At 33.6% G+C, this 15032-nt stretch overlaps 1 protein-coding gene across 5 annotated transcripts in view; it reads right to left on the bottom strand.

Moving 5' to 3' along the window:
• PCCA (propionyl-CoA carboxylase subunit alpha) overlaps positions 1 to 15032 on the bottom strand; it is a 338552-nt gene that overhangs the window by 62306 nt on the left and 261214 nt on the right. The gene's annotated exons all lie outside the window — the stretch shown is intronic.

Below are 15032 nucleotides of genomic sequence, written 5' to 3'. Positions count from 1 at the left end.
TTGTATTATATTACTTTTAAAGAAGTAGAGGTTTATCAACTGCCATCTTTATGATCACTTAAGTCATAGAACCCAGAGTGAACCTCTAGAATTCAGAATGAGCCCCAGGTTCCTTGATTGCTCAATAAGAAGGAAAGCTGTTTAATGCACAAGGACACCAAAATGTGTTTGCCCCTACCAGTAAATATTGCCAAATGACTTGACACAATAATATGACTAGCATACTCAAGATAGTGTGGTATAGTGTAGAAAACTCAAAAAAAAAAAAAATTTTTTTATCCATTAATTTCACTTGAAAGAATTTATCGTAAGGAAAACAGTCGAGGCAGAAAAATACAGTTACGAAATGTCATCATAGAATAGTTTATAAAATCTAAAAATTTCAGGCAATCTAAATAATGAACAAAAGAAAGTGATTAAATAAACTATGGCATATTCATGCAGCCATTTAAAAACTTTAGAAACATGAAAAATGTTTATAGTATATTTCTAAGTGCAAAAAAAAAAAGAACAAAATAATATGTTCAGACTAAATCTTGTTAAAAAACTTCTACATGTTTACATGAAATTCTAGCACAAATAATGCACATCAAACAGTTTTTGGCTTATCCGTTATTCCTATTATTCTATATAGACATGTTTAACTTAATAAAGGCCAAAATAATGCAAAATGGAATCAAATATTCTTTCCTACTGTATCCTAAGGAATTAAGAATTGGCTCTTGAATCCTAGGTTCTAACACTGGCACTTCTACCTTAGTCAATCATCTGACCACCTATCCATTCACCTATCCATAGCTAGTGTTGAACACTACTAGCTAAATTAAGATCCACCCTCCAGGAGACTAACGGAAGAAACAGAATTCTAAATTAAATTATAATTCAGTCAGAAACATGGTGGAGTGAAAGATGTCTCCAGATCTCTTCCCTTGAAACAACGATAAACTGAACATCTAAAACTCAACAAAAAACACCCAACCTGTACACCAGCAAGTCTGAGTGTGTGATCTGCGAATAAGAGCCAACACAGGATTGCTGCTGTGGGTCTACGGACTTTTGTGCTTTCTCAATGATGTGAGTGAGCAAGTAATATTGCAATGATCCAGTGAATCCTGATTCTCACACTCCCCTAAAGTAACTGGTGGAGATTTGACTTTTGGTGGTGAACACAATGCAATATAGATATGATGTACTACTGGACATTTGAAACATATGTAATTTTATTAATGTCACCCAAAAAAACTTTTTAAAAAATGAATAAAAATAAATAAAGGAACCAGTGAGACACACTGTAGGTTACAGCTCCTAAAAGAATCCTCACTGACTTAAAACCTCAACTAAATTAAAAATCACAAAATAAAACATAACGGAGAGCTAAAACAATAAAAAATAAAATAAAATAAATTATAATTTGTTTTATAATTATAAATTATAACATGATAAATCCATAATACGAAATGTACAACATATTACAAGATAAGAATCCAGACCAGCTAAATCCCAGAAAGGTTAAGGAAGCCTTGCACATAGACATTAGAACTAGGTATTGAGAAATGAACAGAAATTCTCCACAAGGTAAGTAAAAATGAAACCTTTGGTCTGATAGGACAGTTTATAAAAACTTCAGATTAATAAAAAGCATGGTGAGTTTAAGAAATGGTGAGTAGTTCAATACAGCCAGAGATAAATTTATTGATGAAGGAAAATGGCAATAAAGGAAAGTGAGAAAGAATTAGAGAACTGGGTCATATCTTGCACAGAGACAGTTCATACTTTACAAAGTTCTTATAGTTAAGAACTTGGGAGTAACATGTTTCAGTTTTAGAAAGATTGATGATCTGAGGTAAGGTTGAGGACACACAGCAATGGGGGAGGGACTAGGCTGGGAGGCCACGGAAAATGCTACTGCAATCACTTAGGTCAGAGTACTCAAGGGCTAAGCAAACACAACACTAGAACTAAGCCTGATTCATTCACAGAAACTTAGAATTTGAAAGACAAACAGATCTGAAAATCTGCATACTGTTTGACTTATGATGAAACTAAAGGTACAGGAACATAAAAGGTAATTTGCCTATATTGCAGCAGGAGAATAAGAATCCCAACCCAATCATTTTGACTGTGCAAGATGGAATATCTCTACAATGTCTTAAACTGGATCATTAATTAGATAGTGAGTTTTTTTAAGGACAAGGATAATTCCTTGCACTGTCTCCTCAATCCCAACAGGACATAAGAAATTGAAACAGAAACGTAAGATCAATCTTCAAGAATTCTGAAGTTTTTCTATACTATGAAAGGTAAGAGTGAGCTACATGTTTTTCAATCTTCAATTGTTTGCAAAAGTTTTAACTGCAGAGAATTAGAGGTGTAGCTGTCAAGAAATTGGGAAACAGAGTGATGTAGAATGATTTAGACTGTAGATACGTAATCCAATAACACAATGACTCCTACACCACTGAGGATTTAATAGTAATGAGGAAAACACTCAGAGCATCCCCATTACTTCTAGACCAGGACACATCCCAGCCTGTGGCAGAAAAGAAGAGCCACAGGATCCAGTCCATAGTGACCAATACAGAATCAGCACAATTAATCACCTTGGTAATATGGTAACAGACTCAATAATAACAGTTCTTCAGAATTAGAAACTTTCTGATTGAAAAGTGTAGCTACTAGATTCTGGGAAGATGGCAGTGGTGGTTTCTAGGAAGATGGCAGTTTCTGAATCTACACTGGAAATACTGAAAAGGCCTACTAGCAGCAAACTTCTCTAGCACCCAGTTGTCTAAAAATATCATTTCCCACTCAAAGAAATCAAGGCTTCTTGGAAAAATGGCTGATCCCAGAAACGAGGCTGCTGCATCTTGCCATGTCGGAAAGTAAGATATCAAAAACCGGGGTCATATCGAAAGGACTCAGAAGTTTAAACCCATGAGTTTGATATGGGTACCCAAAACAAAAACAATTTAGTCACTTTTGGAGAATAATAGGGAATCAACTCTAGTTTGAGAAATGGTAAGTAAAAGGAAAGGATCAAGCATTTACCTTGTCTTTCCTATAAAAACTGTACTCCTGAGTAACCTGAGAAGTAGTTGAGGTAGAGTTTCTCTTTAAGGAATTATTTAGGTAATAAACGAAGGAAGAATGGCAAAATTACAACATAATCATTTTGTAAACTTTAATGAACTTAATGACCTAGGCTTGAACATCAACAGAGTGATAACCGGATAGTATGTGCCTCTTATGGAAGCATACTTGAATCTGATTATGCCTCGAGACCCAAATATCAATTTACAGAAAAGAGAAGGATAATATGTTAAACTACACCTTTGGGAAATCACCAGCTAAATCCTGATAATGGAAAACTCTATAGGAAAATGATCCAATTTCTTCAACGAATAACATGCAAAGAATAAAAAATTTCCATAGACATATTTCCCTGAAGCTGCTATCCCACTTGTTCTTTCCAACTCTCCTTGAAAAGGTGGCTACCTTCATGGTCTCTACTTCGTCACTTTCCATTCCCATGTGGCTTTTGTTCCTACTAATCCTCTATAATCACTCTTGTTAAAGTCACCTTAAATTTTCATCTTCCCTAATCTGTCAGTTTCATCCTCATCTTATTCATCAACACTAGACACAGAAATGATTCCTTTCTCCAAATTTCTTTCACTGGCTTCAAGCATATCTCACACTCCTGTTTTTCTCCTACCTCCTCAGCAGCTCTTCCTTAGTCTGCTGTGCTGGCTTTGCCTCCTCATTCAATTTCTAACCACTGAGGTGCCCCAGCATCCAGCCCTCAGCTCTCTTTTCTTTGCCATCCACAGTGTAATCTCATTCAGATCCATGCTCCGCCCCGCTCCAATCCCCAGATATTCACTCAAAAAAATCAAATTCTTCAAAATATAATTTATGTACAAAAAACTACATTCCATTTAAAGCACAGATTTTTGACAGCAGTAAAAAACCACCACCATAATTAAGATGCAAAACTTTTCCATCCTTTCCAAAAGGTTCTTTCTGCTCTTCCAAAATCCAACCTTGGTCACTGCCTCCAGGCAACTACTGATCTGCTATCTAATAAATGAGTTCACTTTCCCCCCCAAATGGTCATTCAGTTGTTCCAGCACTATTTAAGAGAACATCCCATTGAATTCCTCAGCATATGTGCCAAAAAATCAACTGACCATCTACATCTGGATCTATTTCTAGACTCTACTCTTTTTAACTTACTACGTGCCTATCTCCCAATATCAAACTGTCTTGGTACTGCTGTTTCATAGTCTTGAAATTAGGTTGCATAAATCTTCCAACTTTGTACTTTTTATAAAATTGCTTTGGTTCTTATGATTTTTCAAATAACAATTTTTTTTGATGGTTAAAAAAAACACAAACTTTAATGCTATAACTTTTTTAAGTATAAAGCAGTACAGTTACTGTGCTGTGAAACAGATCTCCAAAACTTTTTCATCTTGCTAATCTGAAACTCTACACCCATCAAACAACATCTCTTTTCCCTCCCCCGTCTAGACCTTGGTAACCACCATTCTATTTTCTGTTTCTATGAATTTGACTACTTTAGATATCTTATAAATGATTTCATACAAGATTTGTCTTTTTGTGTCTGGCTTAATTATTTAGCATAATGTCCTCAAGGTACACCCATGGTTTAGTATTTGACAGAATTTTTCCCTTTTTGAGGCTAAATAATATTCCATTTTATGTGTATACCATATTTTGCTTATCCATTCATCCATCATTGGACATTTGGATTGCTTCCACTTCTTCACTATTGTGAATAATGCTGCAATAAACATAGGTGTGCAAATATCTCTTCAAGACACTTTCAATTCTTTTGGGTATATACCTATAAGTGAGATTGCTGCATCACATGGCAATAGTATTTTTATTTTTTTAGGAACCGCTGTACTGTTTTCCATACCAGTTACACCATTTTATAATTCTACCAAGACTACAAAAAGGTTCCAATTTCTTCATGTTCTCGCCAACACTTTTTGTTTTGTTTTGTTTTCGGTAGTAACCATCTTAATGAGTGGGAGGTGATATCTCATTGTGGTTTGGATTTGCAGCTCCCTGATGATTAACGATGGTAAGCATCTTTTTATATGTCTGTTGCCCATTTGTATATGATCACTGGAGAAACGTCTAATCAAGTCTTTGTCCATTTTTCAATCAGGTTAGTTCTTCTGTTGTAGGAATTCTTTATATATTCTGGATATTAATCCCTTATCAGATATACCATTTGCAAATATTTTCTCCAGTTCAGTAGGATGTCTTTTCACTCTGTTGATTGTATCCTTTGATGCACATAAGTTTTTAAGTTTGATGTTGTCCCATCTGACTATGTTGGCTTTTGCTGCCTATGATTTTGGTTGTTTACATTGTCTTCTAAGAGTTTCATAGTTTTAGGTCCTATATTTAGGTGTTTAATTCATTTGGGATTAATTTTTATATATGGTATAAGATGAGGGTCCAATTTCATTCTACTGTATGTGGCAGATCCACACTTTTAGAGAAAATCTACATACTATGGCTATCAAATTTGTTTTCAACTTCATTTGTCCTGCGAGTTAAAGACTCGTATAGTCAATTGTTAATTGGACATTAACACTTGGATATCAAATACACGTATTAAACCTAGCAAGTGCAAGTAGAATTTTTGATTTGCCTCTCCAACCCTGCTCCTCCTCTAGCCTTCCAATCTCAGTAAATATTGCCATCACTCATTCCTTTGCTCACCCTTAATTCTTTAACTTCCTTTACACTCAGTGTCTAATCCATCTGCCAATCTTTTCTACCTCCTTCCCAAATATATGCCAAATTAGTTCACTTCTTTCCATCTCCACTGCTACCACCTTAGTCTAAGCCAAGGGTTGACAAACCTTTTCTGTAAACAGCCATATAGTAAACATTGTAGGCATTTTGAGCCCAGAGGCAAAATTGAGGATATGATATAGCTACTTACATTAACAAGAAAACAAATTTTCACTTTTTGGGGGGCAACATTCAAAATATAATAACTAAACAATTTTTTTTTGTAATTCTGTAATGGTGACCTATAATGAGATTTTATGTATTTCATCTTTGAAAATGTCTTTTTCCACTGATAGGTACTGCCAAATACCAACATCAATCCACATGCATATGATTTTACTTGAACATATTCATCATTTGGAGGGCATTTATAAAATTTTGTTAGATTCTTGATATTTACCTTTAGCATAACATTACATTCCAGTTTAATCACTTTCAATTGAAAGTTAGGTGGAAGATTCTCACTGGTACAGTTAAATGGATTTTAAAAATATGGAAATTTCCTTTGCTCTTGCACTGAGGTTTGAAAAATGCTGTTGGAAATGAAGTTTGCTTCTTGTTTTAATCTTTTCAAAGCTCTGGAAATGTAAAAATCAGCTCAACAATAGTTGTGATTCAAATGTGCAGTTTTGTCTTACAATTTTAGGTTAATTTCATTAATAAACTATAAAGTCTGCAATATAACCTAATTTTTAAAGCCATTCAATATTCAATAACAGTGGTCGAAGGTGCTTCTTGTTCAGAAAAATTTCAATCTTGGTCCTAAGCACAAAAAATATCACAATAAACTTTACCACCACTAAGCCATTGAACTGCTATGAGATAGGGAAAATCAGGATGTTAAACTTCTCCTCACAATAAAAATTTCAAAAGTACTCGTAAACAGATAAAAATAAATGAATGTGACTATGTTCAGTAAAACTGTATTTATCGGTACTGAAATCTAAATCTTATATGCTTTTCATGTGTCGTAAAACAGCAGTAAGCTAGAGTTCTGGTCTAAACCATCATCAGAACCTCTCCCCTGGATGGCTGCAATGGCCATATAAACAATTCCCTTCTTTCCACCACTGGTCCCCTGTGGTACAATCTCCTGAGAGCAGTGACTTTAAATCACATCATATCATTCTTTGATTCAAAACCCTTCAAAAGCTTCACTACGAACTGAACAAAACCCAAAGTCTTTGGCCTATAAAGACTCCATCCAATCTGGTACCTGCCTATATTTTTTTCCCACTCTCCTAACTGTACTCAGGAATTGGCCTTCCTTCTTGCCTCCACAAAAAAAGAAACTAAGCTCTTTCCTGTCTCAGGGCCTTTGCATTTGCCATTCCTTCTACTTGGGACTTTCTTCCCCCAGATTTTTGCATGGCTGCCTCCTTCTCCTCATAGGTCTTGACTCAATGTTAGCTATTCAGAGAAGACTTCTAACCGCCCTAGGTAAAGCTTCCTTCTCTAGTCACTTTCTATGAATTATCCTGTTTTATAGTCTTCATCAACCTTCTTAGTACCTAAAGCACCTTTTTTTTTAATGTGTTTACATGTTTGTTATCTACATCCCCCAGCTGAAATGTAAGTCTTGATAACTACTGTATCACCGAAGTCTAGAATACTGCCTAGGTCATATTTGACATTATCTTTTATGTAAAAAAAATATAATAGTTCCTTTTTCCTTACCTTACAAGGGTCAGACTGATTACCAGGGAAACAGAAGTAATTTTGCAATATGTAAAATGGCAATAGGTTTTAAAACGTATTTTCATATTAAAAACAATTAAATTATATCAACGAATATGTAGATCATAGAAGTCCTAATAAGTTCCCTTTAACTTTTCATTCAGTTTAAAGCAGCTTATGATTACATACGTAATGACCATCAGCCTTTTTTCTCTCACCACACTACCACAATATGTATACTAGAAAGACGAGGAAAAAAAGATCCCAAACCTAACCTATGTCAGCAATAAGGATTGATGTAATCGAAAATCAGAAAATAAAATTCAAAACTGGAATTTACTTCTATACAGAAAACAGAAATACATACTTTTCCCACAGTCTAAGATTAAGACGATTAGGTTTTAGAATCTACAAAGAACAAAGTATTCAATGCCTACAATGAGTCTGAGGCATGCCAAAACAAATATGAACTGGTTGATAAACTAATAGCAGAAAGTAAAAAAATAAAATAAAAATTAAGTTTTATTTTCATGAAATATATTCCATCCTTATTAAAATATTTTCTCCAAATATTTTACCTCTTTTTCTATTTAAAGTGGCACTTCACAGCTAGATAAAAATTTCCTTTTTATTTTCATGGTCTGCTCCAACATTTACAAAATATACTTTTTTTTCTTTAATGAATATTTAACACTTTGTTAACAAAATGATTTTAACATGTTAGCAAAGTTGCTTACTCAAGAAAAAAACATTCACAAAAAAAATCAAATGTTCTAAAAATATCTTTGTAAGATAATAAAATCAAAGGCAATTTCACCTTTAAAAAGTAATCTCACTGAACAGTAAGAGGAAGAAATAGTAATAGTTTTCTCTTTCCCCTCACTGATTTCCAACTTGATAATATGTTTTAAAGGCCATTACTGTGGGATTTGTCTTATCGGTCTCCAGCGCAGCTGCTTGTATTATTTTCCATGTTTACTACAATCACTGTTTGTACTATTCAAAATTCTCTTCTTCTGGCAGCTACTAAAATATCATTTTCTTGTTGACAGATAGTAAAGGAGAAAAAAAGTATGTGTAGGGGTGAAGAGGGACTCAGAAAGACATTTTCCTGTTATATTAAAAATTTAAAAGCAACTCCAAATCATAAAACATATGCCACTAGAGACAAGAAAACTGCTAGGACTACATTGCAAAAGCAGGTCAACTTGTATCAAAATTAATATTTTAAATTATAGTTGCAAATACATCTCAGCTATTAAGTTGTGATTAAATTTTTTGAAACATAGTAAAAGGAGTTATTTCTGTTCTACTGGTGGGCTTGTTTCTAAGATGTGTAACTGTAATTGATGTTTTCAGGAATGTGAAAAAGATGGTTAATAATTACTCTTTCATTTCCTACTTCTTTAGAAAAAAATACCAACCTCTACTTATCTAAGTTATATATTTATGTATCCTATACATCCTAAATAGATGGTTTTATATTACATTTCATGACTCTAGAGTAATCACATGCATATGGTACAAAATACCAGCTAACTATTTCGAAGGGGTGGGGGAGGGGAGGAACATCTAAAAAAACTCCACGGAACTAAAAACATAAGATGATTAATTCCAAATCTACTTTTTTATATATGGGCAAAGTATAAGCAAAAACATAAGCCATTTCATTTAATTTTCTAATTAAAATATTATTAAATATTTATTTAGCATCTATACATAATTATTAGGATTAAAATTAGCTCTCAGAGATTGAAGGCATTATTTTAATCTAAAAAGCTAAAAAAAAATAACCTTATTTTTAACCTCTCTTTCTCAAGCGTTGTAAAAATTAATTCCTTTTCTTCAAAAACAGAAAATTAAGGTTAATTTTAAAAATACATTTAAATCGTGTGCACAAGCATTTGCAAATATATCGGTTTTATAATCTGCAAACACAATAACATCTCTTCAATTGTATTCATGTGCTTGTATAATATTCTACATTACATAGACCCACTGAGCATTTTAAGTTATCATGTTACATAATCTATTTAACACTGCAATCAATTCAGAAGGAATCCATTTAATCTGGTATTCTGTAGTAAATAACATGAGATTCTTGTGACACTATTCCAAATTTGTCTGCTTTAACATAAAAATTAGTTCCACTTAGTTGAATGTCAATGATCTATTCAATGTAGAATGCAATAGTGCTGTAATCAGCTTTGTACTGTTATTTATAATAAATTTATCTTCTCTTGAAAATATTTAAACAAGAATATGAGAAATAAAAAGAAAACAGCCTTTAAAGGTACACCGTGAATAGCTTCACAGCACACAAATGCAGAAATTGTTAGACCTTAGCAGGATCTCAAGATATTTTCAAAAGTATTTAGCTACTCTTCAGGCCTGTAGACAACCTGCTGTGAGCAGGTGGATAGGAGAAATCATGCCACACAAAGACACAGCCCAATAGCAGTTAGACAGCTCTGTTTGCAAATGTTCAAACAACATGACTACGCAAATGAAAATCTAGTATGTAAAATGCTAACAAGAAGCAATATATTAAATCCCAGCAGACAAATTACACTGTAAGAAATGGAAAACTATTTGAGTTGTTTAAAGTAAAATTGAAGAACCTCTTTCAAGGGTAGAAAAAAATTACTTCACAGGAATATAGTATAGTCATAATAATATAAAAAAAAGTCCCACACTATGAAGATGCTAGGGTGTATGAAGAGAGCAGTGAGCTCAACAAATGTAGAACACAGAAAATCTTTTGTTATAGCACTTTAATTATATGCTACAGGCAGGAAGGAAATCATTCCATTTTTTTAAAAAATAGTTCTAATTTTTATTAAGCTTCTAAATTTAAAAGCATGTCAACTAGATGAGAAATTCTATTTAAAAATGAATTTAATTTACTATTTCTAATTTTAAATAATAAGAACAAAAACTGTGGTAAACACATGGGGGAGCACTAAAAAAAACAATATTTGTATTTTTCTTCTATAAACACCCTGATTTATAAAAGGTTTTGTTTGTAACCAAGTAACCACTAGTCACATATGACTACTGAGAACTTGAAATGTTACAAATGTGATTGAGAAACTAAAATTTCAATTTTATTTAATTTTATTAATTTAAATTTAAATACAGAAGCAGTGTAAAATATTTTCCTGTTAAACATAATTTATTTTGGTAGAAACTACACTTTGCTTTAAATTGTTCCATTACTTAAGTTATGCTGTTATATATATATGTCAGGTGTATGTGTCATTTCTGGTATCCCATTAATACTTTTTTAATATTGTTTTATGCAGAAAAGCTAATGTTTTGGATAAATTGGGTTAAATAAAATGGATTAGTAAAATGAATTTCACTTGTTCTTTCTGAATGTGCCTACTAAGAAACTTAAAACTGCATATATGGCTCATATTAGATTTCTATTGGAAATGCTGTTTTATTCCACAACTTTTAAAATTGGTAATTTAAAAATCAGAATATATCTTCCCATAAAAGACTGAAAAATGATTTTTAGTTTCTCAAAATATACCATTAAGACCTACTTAATAAGTATCATTACTGACAGACTCTTACATTTGCAATGAAATTGTAGGAAAATGCTAATATGTAACCAACATTTTTAAAAATATGAAATTCTATCATTTTATTTTCCTTGAATAATGATATTTGAGAAAAACTTGATTCAATTATTGGTTGAAGTACTAGATTAGGAACACGAAAATTCTAAAGAAGACTTTTAAGTATCTTCAAGAGTTTTCAAAGTTCATATCCTCAGTTCTCCTCCTTTCAGATAGATGTATAACTAGCTCTATTTAAAGTTATTAACTGAATAGAATTTTTGACAAAGAAAATGACTTTCTTGAAGTCAAAAGAGGAAGACTGAAAGCAGTTAGGTGGCTATATTGGAGTAAAGTGTTATGGGAAATAGACTTAACTGAGCACCGAATAATTAGTGAAACTGGGTGAGGGAGAGCACAATTTGTGCACAAATCTCTTAGAAAGAGGAAATTAAGAATAGCCTGAGGTAGACCTTTTTCTATACCTATCAATACCTATTACTGTTAACCTTAAACAGCTCAGGTGCAACCCAGAGCAAATGAAGGCAAGTAGGAAAGACATTCACTCAACGGGAAAGAACATGCTTGATAAGCAAGGTACTTCTGATACTTCAGTGGGCAGACCTTTGGGATCCCTCGTTTCTCTTTGCTCTCACAGAAACTGTGGTGATTCTGTATCTGCAGAGATCAACCAACCATGTTATCTAATAGAGTATGGACTTTGCAAATACTGGAAAGATCAGCAATGAAAGAGAATTGATGAAATGGCTAAGGAGGTTATCTTAAGAACATAGCTTAATTTGATGAAAGAGTAGAAATAAAATCTCAATCTTAAAATGAAGGTAAGAGATTTACATGTTAAATTATAAAATGCAAGATGACTAACCATTCATTCATTCATCCATCCTTCCATCCATCCATCCATTCATCCATCTATCCATCCACTCATCCAGTTATTGAGCTTCTACAGGTGCCAGGAACTCAGCAAGGCAGTGGGAATTCAAAATCAAATCAAAACTGAAACAGGTAATTTTGATCAATTAAAGGAAGTTAGTAACCTATAAAATTTGTTATTCAAATGATGGTACTTGTCAAAATACAATTTGTTATTAAAGAAATTAATGGATAACATTAAGCTCATGAAGTTAACCAATGAAAACCAGGAAAGTGAATAGACAATGTAATCTGATTGGATGGGAACACATTCCTAAAGCAAAACTATGTGCTTACTCCTCAAGTATTCCATTAAAGATGCTAAATGCTACTTTTTATGTAGTCATAGGGATTCAACAATAAAACTAAATAACTGCTAAATACCCACTTATCCTTAAGTAAGATGCTAACTAGGCTACCTCGTAGGACATGCTAAGGAACCGCCCATCTCCCGCCACAAGAGACTATGAAAGAAATTAAAAATTAATTAGAAGAGGCTGAATTAAGAATTTGAGGTTGAACACTTTAAGCTAACTGAGAGAGATTTTGTGAGAATCACCTAGTTTTCCATACAGCTCCTGGATTTTGAGGGACACATAGAGAATATAAGCAATCCTCTTGGTGACAGAGCAAAAAGAATTTAGTGAGACAAGGATTTACAACTATTTCTTGTGGCTCAGACGTGGATCATGCAGCAGAGATGCTGGGTCATTATGAGAGACCCTGCCCAACAGGAACATCTAAAGGGATGAGAATCAGGATGCTGAAGGCCACTAACTGGAAAAGACAGAACAGGAATTAAGAGTTCTGCACATGAGGAATTCTCCCAAATCTACGTTAAGTATCCTAGAAGACATCAGCCAGCTTTGGACATTTGCCATGCTAAAAAAGAACAAATACCAGATTACATCCACCCAGGTCAACCTAGTTCTTCCGGCTATGCACCTCTCATCCTTACACCATACTGCAACTTTGGAGAGACCTCAGATAGCAGGTAAGAAGTGGGACAGAATATAAAGCAAGAAAGAAGAAAGCAACACTCTATCTTTCCTACAAAAATTTTGCAGTCTAGTTTTACTAGTTTTTACCAGTTTTGACATTACAATGAACTAGATTTTAAACACACCCTCTTCAAAATAGAATGCTGCTTGCTTATTACCTGGTAGCGACTGCATAGACTGTGAGAATTGTACATGATTTTATGCAGGGAAGGAAAAATAACTTGAGAGAATGGGTTTTAAAGAAGAGTTGTAAGAAAGTTGCTCCTATTTACACTAAAAAGTTCCATTTATGCAGTGAATTGGCTATACTATAAAACGGGTAAAGGAAAGGCAAATATTGGGAAGTACTCTGAACGCTTTTTCAATAACTACTGAAATAAATCCTGTTCCAAATGAGATACCACTTCATGCCCATTGTGATAGCTATTATCAAAACAACAAACATAAAATAACAAGTGTTGGTGAAAATATGGAGAAAGTGGAATCCTTGTGCATCACTGGTGAGAATGTAAAATGGTGCAGCTGCTGGGGAAAATAGTATGGTGGTTCCTCAAAAATTTACTAGAATTACTACATGATCCAGCAATTCCGCTTCGGGGTATATACCCCAAAGAACTAAAAACCAGGGACTCAAAGACATTCGTACACTCATGTTAATAACAGCATTATTCATGACAGCCATAAGGTAGAAACAACCCAAATAGTCATTGACAGATGAAGAGATAAACAAATTGTGATATATACATGTAAAGGAATATTATTCAGCCTTAAGAAAAAGGAAATGATACATGTTATAACATGGATAAACCTTAAAGACATTGTGCTAAGTGAAATAAGCCAGCCACAAAAGAAATAATATATGATTCCACTTATGTGACTTGTTTAGAGTAGTCGAATTCATTGAGACAGGAAGTAGAATGGTGGATGCCAGGGTCTCGAGGGATGGGAAATCGAAGGTTATTGTTTAATGAAAAGAGTTTCAGTTTGGAAGGATGAAAAAGTTCTAGAGATGGATAGTGGTGATGGTTGTACAACAATCTGAATGTGCTTAATGCCACTGAACTATACATCTAAAAATGGTTAAAATGGTCAATTTTATATTTTATAATTTATAATTTATGTATATTTTACACAATTTAAAAAATTCTGTTAAGGTTACAAAATAGTGTTGAAGGGGAAAAAAAATCTAACAAAAGAACAGCAGAGTTAGTCTCAAATTAGCATAGAAATCTGAATTTCTATCATTTTATCCTGCTTTTAGAAATTGGTAGATAATTGGTGGCTTGGTTTGTCACAGCACAGAATGCAAGGTTCACTTTCAAAACCTAGCCTTTAAAAGGATACCCACCTAACGATGACAGGCAAGGCCAAAAAAACTTATATTAAGAAAAACAGTCAAAGCGGGGGACCAGTGTTTGGATTTAGGACTTTGGTACACACTGTATGCATAGAGCATTCAACAAGTTGTTTCAAGTTCTCATCAACAACTTCTCTAAAACCCAATTCCCTCCTCCCTGTACACTGCCAGCACCCTAGTTTAGGATCTGTAACCTCATGAGAGAAGTAAAAAGATTATCTTCTAAATGAACTCCTTCCCCACTTCCTACAATCTCTTATTCCTCTTCAATTATGAAGACACATTAACCTTCCACAACAGCTTTTTGATGAACATTACTTTCCTCTGCAAAAACATTTCAATAGCTCCGTTGAAAAGCATAGACTCTTTAACCTTCCATTCATAACTTGGCTCCTCCAATCTATTCTCCCATGCTTAGCTAGCATTACTTTTCTACGTGAATGCTTCCCAATCCACCTCCCATTTCATGAACACGCTTTCCTAAGGTGTATCTCAAATATCATTTGACATCCTTGGCCTGCAAATCACAGATGCAAACACACACTGTTTTTAAGTAGCTAAGGATTCCCTAGAGATAAATGAAAAATGAAAGGGACTGGCAGAGAGCTTATGAAAGCAAATATAGTGACCAGAGTTTCATATTAAGGGGGTTCACTTTTT

Source organism: Pteropus medius, unplaced genomic scaffold (genome assembly GCF_902729225.1).
Source record: "Pteropus medius unplaced genomic scaffold, Ma_sr-lr_union100, whole genome shotgun sequence".
Classification (NCBI taxonomy): domain Eukaryota; kingdom Metazoa; phylum Chordata; class Mammalia; order Chiroptera; family Pteropodidae; genus Pteropus; species Pteropus medius.
This window is presented reverse-complemented; position numbering and strand designations above follow the sequence as displayed.